Raw genomic sequence first — 13213 nt, forward strand, 5'->3', positions numbered from 1 at the left:
AGGTAGATTCTGAACTTGTTTTTTTGTTTTCTTTAATGTACCAAAGGCCACTAAAGTACAGTCTGAAATCAAGAATTCAATTAACAAACAGAAATCAGAACTTCTGCTTGTAATAAGGTAAGGTGCTATATTTAGTGTGGGAAGAGACAATTGTTTAAATTATTTTACAGTGAGGAAAGTATGTATTTGTCATGCAACATATTTAGGCTATACTGCGTCTGAGACTTCATGTTTGCTTCTAGGAAATGTATATGGTCTTGTACTTAATGTCAAAGTCAGCCGCCCTCTCGCCATCCCTCTTGTTGTTTTTTTAGATCAGTGGTTCTTAACTCTGGCCTGGGGAGCTTAAAAAATTCATGGTTCTACCCTCAGAAATTCTGATTTGTTTGGCCTGAAATGTGGCCTGGGCATTGGATAGGAATTGACCTTTGTTCTAAACAGAATGGAGAAATAGAACACGCCTGTGTTCCAGATTAGAAAATGTCAGAATTTAGGAAATACATTGCTGAGGATTACTCTGTTTCAATATATCCTGCAAATGTGGTTGGAAGTGATAATAAACACTATGGCCAAATAGATGTGTGTGAATAACAGGTGGCAGGAGGTGGAGAGTAAAGACTCAAAGTGGACAGGTTGAATGACAGGGGCATAGAGTAGGATCATAAGACAAGTTGGTGTGTCCATGGAGGACCTTACCAGTGAAAGAGACACTTTATGGAGCATTATTTTTAAAGTGTCCACAACCTATGTGTGCAGCCATGTCAGGTCACTTATTATTTTTTCCTGTTTAACATTGTCACTGTGTTTAGTTAACCCCAACTCATCAATATGGTCTGATATACCCATGAAACCTTAGATGCAACTGCTGCAGGGGAATACAGAGCAATGTGGCTGGCTCACCTTGACTTCCTTATTAACAGCCACTTGGAGGGGCTGCAACCTAACAAAACAGACATGGTCAGGAGTTCCAGGAGCTGACCACTGGTGAAGTGACGACTGGCCTAAAACTGAATTAAAGGAAGATGGAATTGAAGGCCATAATACAAACTCTATTGTTAATTGAGATAAATTTAATTATGCAAACTCTTAACCTTGGATGGAGATTAGCCATTTCACCACAATTTAGCCATCCAGTTGTGATCAAATTTTGCAACACATATGTATATATTTATTAAAGTTTTATTTTATGCAAGCACAAAAAGGTTTTATACCACTGGTTCTGTAAGCAGAAAGAAGTCTCAACTTTCTGTCTTTTTTTAAGTGTTGCAACCATACATTGTATTAAAGGTCACTTGGGGAAACCACAAAATTTTTCTGGAAGGAGTATTCTGTCATCCTACCATATCAAACAATCAGAAATTCTACAGCCCAGTGACTAAACCCAAAACAATTTAGAAATCAAGGTGTAAACATCCAACCTAGGTTCCAAGGCTCAGTTATCATGCCGATTTCACATAAAAGTAGGGTATATCTTTCAAATATTTTAGCCAATCCAGTCATAATGAATGGAAATTTAATCAATTTATTTCAACAAGAAAGTATATTTCTATCATCAATTTATGTTAATTAGCAAAGATTCTGAATAACAGAAGCACTTATACTAGATGCCTCTGAAATATAGGCTTCCCAAAAATAATGTCAGATTTGTATTGAAATGTAATTCCTGATTGGATAGTTATCTATACCTGGGTACAATTTTATCCAATACACACATAATGTTTTACATAACAAGTCATCAAACCTACTCTCTTTCCCTTGATACATTATACTCCCACTTCTGCCTCGACACAAAATCATCACATAACCCTTAGTAACTGATTCAGGAATGATGCTCATTAGAAAGTGAAGGATATTATCGCTTAAATTGTGTCTCCCTGAAATTTATATGTTAAAGTCCTAACCCTGAGTATGTACAATGTAACTGTATTTGGAGGTAGGATCTTTACAGAAGTAACCAAGTTAAAGTGAGGACATTAAGGTGCGCCCTAATCCAACATGACTGTTGTCCTTATAAAAACGGGGAATTTGGACATAGAGATAAACACAGAGGGAAAGCTAGGTGATGTTAAGAGGTGTAAATGAGGGCCATGTACAAGCCATGGAGAGAGGATCTGGGGTAGATCCTCTGTCTCACAGTCCCTCAAAAGGAGCCAGCCCTACTGACACCTTGATTTTGGACTTCTAGCCTACACAGTTGTGAGACAGTAAATCTTTGCTGTTTAATTATCCAGCTTGTGATATTTTCTTACAGCAGCTCTAGTTAATTGATACAGAGGGCTTTGGCCTTTTCTTTAGAGTGACAGAACTTTTATTTGGAATAGCAATTCCCAGGTTTTTTTAAAGGGGGGGAATATCAAATTAATCCAGAATGAGCCAAATGATTTATCCTAATATAACAAAGAAATGTTAACCCTCTCCACCAAAAGTTCCATTTTATTATGAAAATATGTCACCGAGGTATAATGAGAAATATTTAGTTTTTGTACCCAATTGCTGGCAGAAAGCTCTTAAAACTTTTTGGAATTTCCTGAGTGATGAGAGTATCTTTTGTCTTTTATAACAAGCCCCTTTCAACAATAACTAAGTTTACATTAATATATAAACCATTCAAAAAGTCTCTAGGAAGTTCCAAACTTTCTCTCATCTTCTTGTCTTCTTGAGGGTCCCTGGATAACTCTTGAGGGTCCCTGGATAACTTCATGATGGAAGGTGGTCCCCAGAAAGACAACAGAATGATTAGTGAGTTGGAACATTCAGCTCCACCTCCTGACTTTCCAGGCGAGGGGAAAGGGGCTGGAGACTGTGTTGAATCACCTGTGGCCAATGATTTAATCAATCATGCCTACGCAATAAAACCTCCATAAAAACCACGAAACAACAGGGTTCACAGAGCTTCCTGGTCAGCGACCACAATGAGGTGCTGGAGGGTGGCACACCCAGAAAAGGCAGGGAAGCTCCTTGCCTCCCCCAGTACCTTGCTCTGTGCATCTCTTCTACTTGACTGTTCTGAGTTGTAGCCTTTGTAATAGATGGGTAACAATAAGAAAAGCCCTTTCCTGAGTTTTGTGAGACATTCCAGTGAATCACCAAACCTGGCAAGGAGGTTGTGGGAGCCTCTGAATTTTTAGCCAAGTCAGACAGAAGTGCAGCTAACCTGGGGACCCAGTCCTTGAGACAGCATATGATGGAAGGACAGTCTTATGGGACTGAGCCCTTAAACCTGTGGAGTCTGATGCTAAGGAGTTAGTGTCACAATAGAACTGAATTTTTGGACACCCAGTTGGTGTTTGGAGAATAGGAGAATTGCAGTCACAAACATCCTTATTCTGTAACACAAATAAAAAGATTATATTCCTCTTGTTACTCACTCATTGACTTTAAGGGTCACCTGCTACATAGGAAGTTCTTATTTCTGCCCCTGTAACTTAACAGAATGGTAAAGTGGGGAAACTTCCCAGGAAATCCTAGCTGCAAGGTCCCTCAGAGTCACCCTGGAGCTTGTGTTTCATCTTAAGCCCTTGTTTTCCGACAAAGGCTGCTTGAAACCCAACTCTCCTTAGTAGCCTCCGCCTGGGCAGCAGCTGAGTGCAAACAGGAAGAGTGGGAGAATGTGGGTGAGGTCAGGAAGGAAACCAACCTTGACTTAAACTCCCACCAGCTTTCCTTTCTTCTCTCTCCTACTCCTGTTCTTCAAGGCATTTTTCCTCCCTTTGGACAAGAAATAAAGTTAGGATGAAATAGAAATTACTAGTTGTAGGCCACTGCAGTTTTTAAATCACCCACAATTCTCACCTCCAAGCCAATTAGATTTCCCTGAGCCAAGTCAATTTCCTTTCACCTCCACCATATACTTATCCTACATGAATGCCCACCTCCAGTCCACTCACCCCCGAAAACGTGAACATAAGCCCTCCCACCTTCTCTGCCTCTCTTATCTTCTGTTTTTTGAAATGCTAGATGGGTGAATTTTTAAGTTGTTTTGCCAGGCTTCTCTGGACTTTCTACTGCAGGTTGATGCAGGTGGAGAGCTGTACAGCCTGGGCTTAGGTTTTGGGCAGGTATGGGTTCAAATTCCTCTGTGCTACTTACTACCTATGTGTCCTTGGATAAGTCACTTAAAGCCTCAGAACTGGTTTTCATTAAACTTTCAATAAAATTGAGATTTTTATTTCAACAACCTGATATCTACACATGTTTAATTTGTCAGCTAGGTTGGAGCCATAAGTTTATATAATTAAATAAAATCACCAAATCCTATAATTTGGGGGTTAACCTTAGAACCTACACTTCTAAAAGGGCAATTTTACTATTTTTTATTCTCACAGTAAATTAACGTATTACTGCTTAGAAACCTAATAGCAAACCTAAATGGAGTAAACTCTGCAGGTAAGAAGAAACCCTTTAGAAATTGATATCCATCCCTCTTTTCCCCCAAGGTTTTGATGGTCATGTTAGGGCAGAGTGAAAACATGATCAGACACCTGCAGAGAGACTTTCCTTTATTCCTCATTAGGAGATGTTGTTTGTAGACTTTAAAGTGCAAAATACTCTACAGGTTTGTATGATGAAAATCACATTTTTTTTTTTTTTTTGAGACGGACTCTCTCTCTGTCGCCCAGGTTGGAGTGCAGTGGTGCACTCTTGGCTCACTGCAAGCTCCACCTCCTGGGTTCACGCCATTCTCCTGCCTCAGCCTCCCAAGCAGCTGGAATTACAGGCTCCCGCCACCACGCCCAGCTAATTTTTTGTATTTTTAGTACAGACGGGGTTTCACCGTGTTAGCCAGGATGGTCTTGATCTCCTGACCTCGTGATCCACCTGCCTTGGCCTCCCGAAGTGCTGGGATTACAGGTGTGAGCCACTGCAGCCAGCCGAAAATCACATCTTATACTCCTCATGAATCATACAAGAAATCTTTAGCATAATTCTGACAATACCCAATTTTTACATTACACACTGATGCAGAATTGTATTTTCTTAGTAAATATTTATTCATTATTTTAAGAGAGCACATGAAACTGGAATGTAAATATGTATACATTTTCAGTATAGTTAATGCATCTTTAACAACGGGGATTGGTCCTGAGAAATGCTTCATTCAGTGACCTCCTCATTCTGACAATATCATAGAGTGTACTACACAATTCTAGATGGTATTGCCTAATTGTACACACCCAGGCTACATGGTATAGACTATTGCTCCTGCGTTACAAACCTGACCAGCATGCTACTGTACTGACTACTATAGGCAAGTGTAACACAATGGTCAGTACTTATATATCTAACCAGAAAAGATGAAGTATAAATACATTATAAAAGATAATGTATTTAAGATCATGTAAATGATAATGTGCCCTACCTGTATAGGGCACTCACCCAGAATGGAGTTTGCAGGACTGGAAGTTGCTCTGAGTGAGTCAATGAGTGAATGGTGAGTAAATGTGAAAGCCTAGGACATTACTGGCCACTACTGTAAGCTTTATAAAGCTCTACACTTAGTACACTAAATTTATAAGCCATATTTTTTCTTTTATAATAAATTAACCTTTGCTTATCATAACTTTTTAGCTTTAAGAATTTGTAAATATTTTTTAACTTTATAAGTCTTTTGTAAATACACTTAGCTGAAAACACAAACTGATTCCACAGCTGTATAAAACTATTTTTTCTTTATATCCTTATTCTATAAGCTTTTTCTGTTTTCTATTTTCATTTTTCAATTCTTAAACCATTTTGTTAAAAATTAAGACACAAACACACACATTAGCCTAGACCTACACAGGGTTGGGATCATCAATTTCACTGTCTTCCATCTCCGTATCTTGTCCCACTGGAAGGTCTTCAGGGCGATAACACTCATGGAGCTGTCATCTCCTAGGATAACAATGCCTTCTTCTGGAATATCCCCTGAAGGACCTGCCTGAAGCTGTTTTACAGTAAACTTTTTTTTTTATTTTAAAATAAGTAGGAGGACTACATTCTAAAATAACAATAAAAGTATAGTATAGTAAATATATAAACCAGTAACAATTATTCATTATTATTATGAAGTATTTCATATTGTACATAACTGCATATACTATAATGGTATAGGACTGGCAGGGCAGTAGGCTTGCTTACACCAGCATCACCACAAACATGTTAGTAATGTACTGCAGTGCATCATTGCAATGCCTGTGATATCACTAGCAATAGGAAATTTTCTGCTCCATTATAACCTTATGTGATCACTATCAAATAAATAAGTGGTTTGGTCATCACTGACCAAAATATCATTATGACTGTTTGATGGTTTTCAAATATCCAGAGTAAAATATATTCTTATAACATATAAAAAGAACACTATACAATAATAAATAAGCAAATTTGCTGGCTGTTGCCATCTTATACAACACCCCTCCCTCCAACACACACACACACACACACACACACACACACACACACACACACACGCATGCACAAAGTAGCCAGCCTGGTGTCCTTTCACATCATCATTCTCATCCAATTTATACTTGCATACACACACATGCACACACATCTATAGCACTTTTATTGTTGCTACTGTTTTTAAGAAAATAGAATCATAGCATGCATGTTACCAAGCAATGTGGATATTTTTTCACTTACCATATATACTCAATATGGCCAGTAATCATAGATAAATACCTAAGTTTATCTATTTTTTCAAGACTTTATGTATGTACATACATGCATTGGAAATTTTATGTACTCAAATTCATATCAAATGTTCTGAGAAGATTTTTGTTCTGTATTTATTTTTCTCCTTATTTTATTTTTATTCATCTACACTTTCCTCCCCTTTCCTATATTCAGACCTATTCTAGTAATTGTTAATTTAAGGATTCTAACATATGGTTTTGTTTCTAAGAATTGCCAATTTACATTATTTGTTCATTATACTATGGAATTATGTTTCTTGCCAGAATGAATCCTAAATATTCTTTATATTATGTAGACTTTAAACTGTACCTGTGTCTGTGTTCAACTTCATTTTACAGATCTATGACCTATCTAATGACTTTGTTATCTTTTGCTATATAAAGACATAAATTTATATATATTTATATGCATCTGTCTTTTACAGTTCCTGAATTTCCTGGCCCCATAAAAATGTTTATCCCACATTTAGGTAGTAAGTATAAATACTTAATTTTTTTCTACATATCTTTTAAAATTTTTTAATATGTAAGTTTTAAATTCAGCTAGGATTTATTTTCATATGTGGTACAAGATGTGGCTCCCACTTCATTTTATTCTAGATGAATTAAATATTAGCTATGCTGTAACCATTTATGAAATAACCTTCCCTCAACGAAACAAAATGCCAACTTTGTGATATATTCAAAATCCATAAATAACGGAATTTGTTTTTTCCTTCTCTATTTTATTTCTATGATTTATTTATCTGTTTAAACTTCAAAGCTTCACAGCCTCTTCTAATGTCTAACAAGGGAATATCTTTATCATGATAGTTATTTTTAAATAATTTTTTGGCTATTTTTGTTATTTATTCTTCTATAAGAAGATCCTTGATGAAAAGTCTTCTTACAATTACAGTTTGAATTTCTATTATTTCAGAACTGATATTTTTATTTATTAAATATTACCATCTAAGAATATGATATGTCTTTCTAATTATTTAAATTCCATTTGTCTTTCAATAACATATTTTCCCTATATGTTTTCTACTAATTTTTTTATTAAGTTCTGATGCTTTTTTCTTAAATTTATTCCTATTTATCATTTTTGTCACCATTATAAATGAAATATATTACTACTTTTATTTTTGGTTGTCATCATTATAAGGAAAAATGTACTGAGATTATATATATAGTTATATATAATCTTATATACAAATATATTATATATTATATTATATATATGTAAAAATATATCCAGTACCCTACCAAATTTTCATATTATAGTTGAACCTTGAACAACGTAAGTTTCAACCACACAGGTCCACTTCTTATATGTCAATTTCTTTTGCCTCTACCACCCCTAACAAGCACAATCAACCCCTCCTCTTCCTTCTTCACCTCAGCCTACTCAACATGAAGACGGCAAGGATGAAGGCTTTTGATCATCTACCTCCACCCAATATTAAATACATTTTCTCTCTCTTATGATTTTCTTAATAGCATTTTTCATTTCTCTAGCTTATTTTATTGTAAGAATACAGCACATATTACATATACAAAATACCTGTCAATTGGCTATGTTATCAGTAAGGCCTCTGGTCAACAGTAAGTTATTAGTAGTTAAGTTTGGGGAAATCAAAAGTTACAGTTGAATTTTCTACTGCAGAGGGGGGTCAGTGCCCCTAACCCATTTGTTGTTCAGGGGCCAATTATAATTATATTTAATGTAGTATAATCTTGTTCATTTTCCAGCTGTATAATTTTCACAGTATCAACAAATATTTTTATAACTTCTTTTTAAAAGTTTTACTGACTTAAGTGAAATTATTTAAATATTTGACCATTCAGAATGATATTTGTCATTATTTTGGATATTTGAGGGTAATTTTATGTTCACTAAACCATTTTTACTTTCTACAAATATCTCTTTTTTAAATTAATAGTAATAATCTCCAAAAATTAGAAGTGGATAAGAACTAAATGTCAACTTCCCCATAATATTTACCAGATACTATATTTAAATGATAATAATCATTCAAGCATTTATTAGCAATCCAGGAACAAAAATAGTCACACCTCCAGTCTTTATAAACTCAGTGAAGCCCTGGCATCACTTCAACTTCTTTTTTCCTTCCAACTTCTTTTTTTAGGTTTAGAGGGTACACGTGCAAGTTTGTTACATGGGTTAATTGCATGTTGCTGGGGTTTCATGTACAGTTGATTTTGTCACCCAGGTAGTGAGCATAGTACCCGATCGGTAGTTTTTCTTTCCTAACACTCTTCTCACCCTCTAATCTCAAGTAAGCTCTAGTGTCTATTGTTCCCATCTTTGTGTCCATGTGTACCTAATGTTTAGTTTCCACTTATAAATGAGAACATGAGGTATTTGGTTTTCTGTTCCTGTGTTAATTCACTTAGCATAATGGCCTCCAGCTACATCCATAGTTGCTGCAAAGGACATGATCTCACTCTTTTTTGTGGCTGTATAGTATTCCATGGTGTATATGTACATTTTCTTTATCCAATCCACCATTGATGGGCACCTGGGTTGATTCTGTGTCTCTGCTATCATGAACAGTGATGCGATGAAAATGTAAGTGCATATGTCTTTTTGGTAGAATAATTTATTTTCTTGTGGATAAATGCCTAGTAATGGCATTGCTGGATTCAATCATAGTTCTGTTTTAAGTTCTTTCAGAAATTTCCAAAACTAATTTACATTCCCACCAGCAATATATAAGTATTTCCTTTTCTCTGAAGTTTCACCAGCATCTCTCATTTTTTGCTGTTTTAGTAATAGCCATTCTGTTTGGTGTGAGTTGGTATCGCATTGCAGTTCGATTTGTATTTCTCTGATGATTAGTGATGTGGAGCATTTTTTTCATATATTTGTTGCCTAATTGTTTAATGGTTTGTGTTCTCTTTTGAGAAGTGTCTGTTCATGTATTTTGCCCATTTTTCAATCAGGTTGTTTTCTGTTTGTTCAGTTGTTCACGTTTCTAATAGATTCTGAATATTAGACCTTTGTTGGATGCATAGTTTGAAATTATTTTCTCCCATTCTATAGGTTGTGGGTTTATTCTGTTGACAGTTTCTTTTGCTGTGTAGAAGCTTTTAAGTTTAATTAGGTCCCACTTGTCAATTTTTGGTTTTGTTGCAATTGTTTTTGGAGTCCACATCTTGAAATCTTTGCCAAGGCCTATGTCCAGGAAGGTATTTCCTAGATTTTCTTCTAGAGTTTTTGTAATTTTAGGTTTTACTTTTAAGTCTTTAACCTATCCTGAGTTTAATTTTTTTTATATGGTGAAATGTAGAAGTCCAGTTTCAATGTTCTGCATATGGCTAGGCAGTTATACCAGAGCCATTTATTGAATAAGAGGTCCTTTCTCCATTGCTTGTTATTGCTGATGTTGTCAAAGAACTGATGGTTGTAGGTGTGCCACTTTATTTCTGGGTTCTATAACTCATTTCACTGGTCTATGGTCTTTCTTAATGCCAGTATCATGCTGTTTTATTTACTGCAGCCTTGTAGTATAGTTTGAAGTTGGGTATTGTGATGCCTCCAGCTTCGTTCTTTCTGCTTAGGATTGCTTTGGCTATTTACACTCTTTATTAGACCCATGTGGATTTTAAAATAACTTTTCTAATTCTGTGAAAACTGATATTGGTAGTTTGACAGGAATACCACTGAATCTATAAATTACATTGGGCAGTATGGTCATTTTAACAATACTGATTCTTCCTATCCATGAGCATGAAATGTATTTCCATTTGTTTGTGTCATCTGATTTCTTTGAGCAGTGTTTTGTCATTTTGGTTGTAGAGATTTTTTACCTCCCTGGTAGGCTGTATTCCTAGGTATTTTATTCTTTTTGTGGCTATTGTGAATAGGATTGCATTCAGCTTAGATGTTGTTGGTGTATGGAAATGCTATTGATTTTTGGCCAGGCACAGTGGCTCATGCCTGCAGTCCCAACACTTTAGAAGGCTGAAGCAGGCAGATCACTTGAGCTCAGGAGTTTGAGAACAGCCTGGGAAAAGGAGAATGTAATCCTTTTCAAACAAGCAAAAACTAAGTAAATTTGCTACCACCAGACTCATCTTAAAAGAGGTCCTTAAGAGACACTCCATACCTGTTTCACTCACCATTTCCCCAGGAGCCACTCAGGGTCAGGGAGAAGTCCTGGTGCATGGTAACCCCAAGCAGCATTCTTAGCTTCCTCCCCATTCAGCCTAGGGTCTGTGTCTTCCCTCTGTTGACTCTCAATGTCTTCTTTCTGAAGATCAGTTCAGAGTGTGCCAGTCTTCTTGATGGTCTGGTTTCTCGATGGGAGAAGTTTTTTCTGTCTGTCTGTTCAGCCATCTTGGCTAAAGTTCCCCTAAAACTTCCTTTTTTTTTTTTTTAATTATACTTTAAGTTCTGGGATACATGTGCAGGATGTGCAGGTTTGTTACATAGGTATACACGTGCCATGGTGGTTTGCTGAACCCATTAACTCGTCATCTACATTAGTTATTTCTCCTCATGCTATCCCTCTCCTAGCCCCCCAACCCCCAACAGGCCCTGTGGGTGATGTTTCACTCCCTGTGTCCATGTGTTCTCTTTGTTCAACTCCCACTTACGAGTGAAAACAGGCGGTGTTTGGTTTTCTGTTCCATGTGGTGTTAGTTTGCCAGCAATGATGGTTTTCAGCTTCATCCATGTCCCTGCAAAGGACATGGACTCATCCTTTTTATGGCTGCATAGTATTTCCATGGTATATATGTGCCACATTTTCTTTATCCAGTCTATCATTGATGGGTTGGTTCCAAGTCTTTGCTATTGTGAACACTGCTGCAATAAACATCTGTGTGCATGTGCCTTTATAGTTGAATGATTTATATCCTTTGGGTATATACCCAGTAATGGGATTACTGGGTCAAATGGTATTTTTGGTTCTAGATCCTTGAGGAAACGCCACACTGTTTTCCACTACGGTTGGACTAATTTACGCTCCCACCAACAGTGTAAAAGCGTTCCTATTTCTCCAAAACCTCTCCAGCATCTGTTGTTTCCTGACTTTTTAATGATCACCATTCTAACTGGCGTGAGATGGTATCCCATTGTGGTTTTGATTTGTATTTCTCTAATGACCAGTGATGATGAACTTTTTTTCATGTATTCGTTGGCCACATAAATGTCTTCTTTTGAGACCTGTCTGTTCATATCCTTCACCCACTTTTTGATGGAGTTGTTTGGTTTTTTTCTTGTAAATTTGTTTAAGTTCTTTGTAGATTCTGGATATTAGCCCTTTGTCAGATGGATAGATTGCAAAAATTTTCTCCCATTCTGTAGGTTGCCTGTTCAGTCTGATAACAGTTTCTTTTGCTGTGCAGAAGCTCTTTAGTTTAATTAGATCTCATTTGTCAGTTCTGGCTTTTGTTGCCATTGCCTTTGGTGTTTTAGTCATGAAGTCTTTGCCCATGCCTATGTGCTAAATGGTATTGCCTAGGCTTTCTTCTAGGATTTTTATGGTTTTAGGTTCTACGTTTAAGTCTTTAATCCATCTTGAGTTAATTTTTGTATAAGCTGTAAGGAAGGGATCCAGTTTCAGTTTCCTGTGTATGGCTAGCCAGTTTTCCCAATACCATTTATTAAATAGGGAATACTTTCCCCATTGCTTGTTTTTGTCAGGTTTGTTAAAGATCAGATGGTTGTAGATGTGTGGCATTATTTCTGAGGCCTCTGTTCTATTCCATTGGTTTATATATCTGTTTTGGTACCAGTACCAAGCTGTTTTGGTTAGTATAGCCTTGTAGCATAGTTTGAAGCCAGGTAGTGTGATGCCTCCAGCTTTGTTCTTTTTGCTTAGGATTGTCTTGGCTATGTGGGCCCTTTTTTGGTTCCATGTGAAATTTAATGTAGTTTTGTAATTCTGTGAAGAAAGTCAATGGTAGCTTGATAGGAATAGCACTGAATCTATAAATTTCTTTGGGCAGTACAGCCATTTTCATGATATTGAGTCTTCCTATCCATGACCATGGAATGTTTTTCCATTTGTTTGTGTCCTCTCTTATTTCCTTGAGCAGTGGTTTGTAGTTCTCCTTGAAGAGGTCCTTCACATTCCTTGTTAGCTGTATTTTTAGATATTTTATTCTTTTTATAGCAATTGTGAAGTTTATTTATGATTTGACTCTCTTTTTGTCTATTTTTGGCTTATATGAATGCCTGTGGTTTTTGCACATTGATTTTGTATCCTGAGACTTTGCTGAAGTTGCTTATCAGCTTAAGGAGATTGTGGTTTGAGACCGTGAGGTTTTCTAAATATACAATCATGTCATCTGCAAACAGAGACAATTTGACTTCCTCTATTCCCATTTAAATACGCTTTATTTCTTTCTCTTGCCTAATTGCCCTGGTCAGAACTTCCAATACGTGTTGAGTAGGAGTGGTGAGAGAGGGTATCCTTGTCTTGTGCCAGTTTTCAAAGGGAATACTTCCAACTTTTGCTCATTCAGTATGATATTGGCTGTGGGTTTGTCATAAATAGCTCTTATTATTTTGAGATATG

Source organism: Colobus angolensis, unplaced genomic scaffold (assembly GCF_000951035.1).
Source record: "Colobus angolensis palliatus isolate OR3802 unplaced genomic scaffold, Cang.pa_1.0 Scaffold198, whole genome shotgun sequence".
NCBI lineage: Eukaryota > Metazoa > Chordata > Mammalia > Primates > Cercopithecidae > Colobus > Colobus angolensis.